At 37.3% G+C, this 4,167-nt stretch overlaps 1 protein-coding gene and 1 non-coding gene across 2 annotated transcripts in view; both read left to right on the forward strand.

Moving 5' to 3' along the window:
* Tg (thyroglobulin) overlaps positions 1-4,167 on the forward strand; it is a 230,967-nt gene that overhangs the window by 129,249 nt on the left and 97,551 nt on the right. The window lies entirely within an intron of this gene.
* LOC111812963 lies at positions 997-1,125 on the forward strand. The gene has a single exon (XR_002818326.1). It is a non-coding gene; the product is annotated as a small nucleolar RNA SNORA61 (small nucleolar RNA).

Genomic DNA, 4,167 nt, shown 5'->3' on the forward strand with positions numbered 1-4,167 from the left:
ACTGTATTTTCCTTTAATCTATAGCAATGTACTACCAAACAGCAAAGAGCATTTCCTGTGGGCAAAATGACAGCAGCAACCCATCATCTCAGAGACTGCGCCAGCCAAGGCCCTCCCGCACGCACAGAAGGAGGTGGCTGGTGTGTCAGCACCAATCCCGAAGTTTTACTACTGCGGATAAGAAATGAAAATTCACCCTACATATTTTATTAGTTCTTACCTAAAAGAATTGCCATAGGAATTAGGTGACCTTCCAGAGTACCTGAAAACGTAGGCATTTCTCTGCTTGGGCTGAACAGATAGTGCTGCTCACCGTGAGGCAGGGCACTAGTGGGAAGCTGCGTTTTAGAGTCTATCTTTGTAGGTTTTGTTGCATGAAAGTCAGTTTGTGTCCGTATTGATTTGACTTTAGTGCCTACAATAATCACAGAAACACTAGAATCAGTATCATCCACTGGGGTAAATATCATCCATAAACCATATGTTTTATTAAGTAATAGCACAGAATATTATAGATAACCTGACACCTTAACTGTATTACTGTCTACGATTACGTAAGTTTTGGAAAGGAAAAAACTGAAACACCTGCACAGCTCCAAGCTCTAGAAAGTATCAGAGAAGAAACTGGGTAGTGACTAGTTAATGTTACATACTGTCAGAGCAACTTAGTGACTGCTGAAGTACAAGCTGAGCAATGTCAAAAGGCAACCAAAATAAAGACTCAATATTTAATTAATTTACATTAAACATATCATTGAAATAGTAAACGGGAGTCAAAACACCAGGTGATAGATGAGGACATTTTAAATTGGTTACAAGACTGGCAACCCATTCAGGACCCCTCCTATCTAAAGAACTATTTCTGTTCCCCCCTCTCCCATTCCTACTCCCCCCACTCCTTTTCTCCAATAATTTTGCTACTCTTTAAAAAAAAATAAATAGAGTGCAAAAGCAACAACAAAAAATGTACACCTTTGCTACCTAAAGCTCGAATGTACCCTCCACTCCCTTTCCCATCAGATCTGAACACTGGTCTTGGTGGTCGTAAAGGAGAAAAAGACATGTTGAAGCCGGCCTCACAGCCTTAGAGTCTGATATACAGCATGGGAGTAGTTTCAAACAAGGTAAAAAAAAAAAAAGAAAAAAAGAAAAAGAAAAAGCTCACATGCACAGGTGCCCACCAGCCCTTCAAAGTAACAGACAGCACAGGGCTGAGCTTCCTCTTCGTGGGGACAAGATGGACTACAGTTGACATTTTCTTTGATTCTAATTTAGATGGGGCAAGACTCATTACCCAAACAAAACTACTGTGCTTTATCTGAAGATATAATCTAATCCTAAGATTCTTCCTGCTTACTCTTACCCTTGTGCCTCAATTTTTAGTCTATTTTTGTACTTCTCCTAGAAAAAATTATTTTTCCAATCTTAAGTATTACAGTTCAAACTGTATTTATACATCATACATATATAAATGGATACCAAATAAAAGGAAACTACTTAGTTTTACTTAATGTATTAAACCAATAGCATTTTAAAATGAGGTGAGACATAGAAAGTTAGGTTCTTTACCTTTAACTTGCTCTATTACTTTTGGTCTTTGTGGTTTGGACTTAAGAGCTGTGGAATTAAACCTGAGATATGGGCCTCTCTTCAGCGTGCTGCGATGGCCCTGATAAACTGCTTTTCCATATACTTGGGACATGTAATCCTCATCCTGTATCACTGTGGGTGACTTCAAAGGCCCCTAGGTATACAAAATTATCAAATTTACCGTAAAAGTAGACACCAGCCCCTTGTCTCATTTTTTAATGCCTCCTTTGCTAACTTTTAAGTGCTAGAATAAGAATGATCAAGTTATTTATCAATAAAATTTTGAAAAAAAAAACAGAGAATGAAGGCAAACTGAAACAATTTATTCAGTCTCAGGGCCCAGGTGTCCTGTGCCTTCTCTCTCACTGTGATTGAAGGAGCAAGATAAATGTGTCCCCAAAAGTCAATCTGCCCTGAACACAGCAGGGCTCAAAGTGGAGAGAAACAAAATAAGAATTTTATGACTGGACAACTGGTTTATAAGGTATTATTTTAACAAAAACTATTAACAAATTAAAAGTGAAAGTTTCTAAACAAAACATCTTGAGTTTTAAAATTTGTTTCTGCATAAAACAAAGAAAAAAATATAAAATTCTCCTGTTAAGATAGAAAAGAATATATGACTTTCTGATGATAAACCCTGACAGACAGACAGACATAATATCTTTGAAGATGAATAAAACTGTGTTCACTGAATTCTTAAAACACATACATACACACTAAACAAAATTTTAGTAGATTGGTTTTGCTTCAAGAAAAACAGATCACAGAAATCCCAGTGTAGTTTAATTATTTTGGTAGAAAAACAAAGCAATTTTTTCTCAAAACTGTAATATGCATAAGAATCTCCCAAAAACCTGTTCACAGTGCAAGTTCTTCTGTCCCATTCCCAGAAAGCTGTTTCAAATGTCTAAAGCGCATACAGTAAGAAACAGAAAATTAAGGCAAAAAGAGAAAGGGTGCCATGGGAAGTCCCTTCCTATGCCACAGCTGCTGGGAAAGGCAGGCTATGCCTCCTTTGGATATAATAAAAATAACATAACGATACCCTAATAAGTTTGCAAAAAAGCAATATTATAGCGCAGTTACTCTAACATGTTAACTCGTATCCATTATTTATTTCCATCTTTTGTTCAGATGCCTAATTTTACAGTTATAAACTGTATCCTGGACTCCTATTTTATTCCATACAAGCTCTAATCTATGTCTTTTTGGTCCCCAAAGCCTAACAGTAAAGTGTCCGATGCTGTTCTATCCCTTGGTTTCATTCATGCTAACATTGTTCTACTACTGAACATTTTGTTAGCTTCCAATTTTACTATATTGAATTCCTTCAGCCCCAAAACCCTTTGACATTCTGGATCACAACCTTCAGAGAGCTCCCTTCACACTCAGATCTGGTCTCTTAACCCATGAAATCGTGCTCTTCCTGTGAAAGTCATCTTAAGTTGGCATCCAAGTTCAGACCATCAGCCTCAAAGATGGTGCTGCTAACAGCTTGGAAGTAGTGGATTTTCATTCAGTCTGATTACGAAAGGATGTTAAGAAGAAAGTGGCAGTGAGTGTGTGCACACCCTTGTGCACACATATACATATACCAGATTGTCCAGGTCTCTGGAATCATGATAAAAAGTGAAAAGAAAAAAAAAAGATGGAAAAGAAAAAAGAAAAAGAGAAAACCAGGAATCTCTCAAGGCTAAGAGAAAAGTTTACAAAGATAAGAGGCGACTATGGGGAATGGAAAGAAAAGAACATGAAAAATAAAATGCATTCTAAAAGTTTTGGGAAAAATGACATTTAACATTTATTGAGGGCTTATTATTGAAGATTTCAGGGCATTTGAGTAAAAAGCATCTGTCTACTCTGATCAGATCCTAAACTGAGGAGTGAGACAGGCAGCACAGAGCTGAGATGGGAGAAGTGACTCCTTTCTGTGGGCACAAGCGCTTCTCTGGAGCTTCCTCAAGGGTAGTGGTGGAGAACCTATGGCGAATGTGCCACAGGCGGCCGTTATCACAGAAAGCTCTAAAAGGTTCCTCCTCACCGCTCTGCGCTGCACCAGGTCTTTGGGAAAATTTCGCTGGGCTTCTATCTGAACCATTCGATAAAATGTAAACATTTCTTTATATTTACAACAAAACTCGTAGGTCTGTGTGAGGTATTGTGATTTACCTTGTAGAACAAAGAAAGAGCAAGAAAGAATCCTTACCTGCCTATGCTCGAATCAGTGCTGTGGAGACTTTTCGTGCTACAGTAGCTGGCACCATTTCTTAGGATCCAGAAAGCATTTATTCATGTTCTTTATTTTTTTATTTTTCAAAGTTTTATTGATAAACAGATAGCAATGAGGCAGCTTCAAATCAAATCAGAAGTACAGTTTCAACAATTAATACACTGCATATATTCTTCTTAGTGGTTAATTGCTGTACAAGATGCGGACTTGTAATCCTATTTACAAACACCATTAGAACAAATCATTCTATTCATGAAGAGAATGCAACTATATATCTATCCTAACCACTTTGAATACACAGATACAAAATGGACATTCATCTGTATACCCTTTTTTTCTAAGTT

This window comes from Octodon degus, unplaced genomic scaffold, assembly GCF_000260255.1.
Source record: "Octodon degus isolate 3935 unplaced genomic scaffold, OctDeg1.0 scaffold00154, whole genome shotgun sequence".
Classification (NCBI taxonomy): Eukaryota; Metazoa; Chordata; class Mammalia; order Rodentia; family Octodontidae; genus Octodon; species Octodon degus.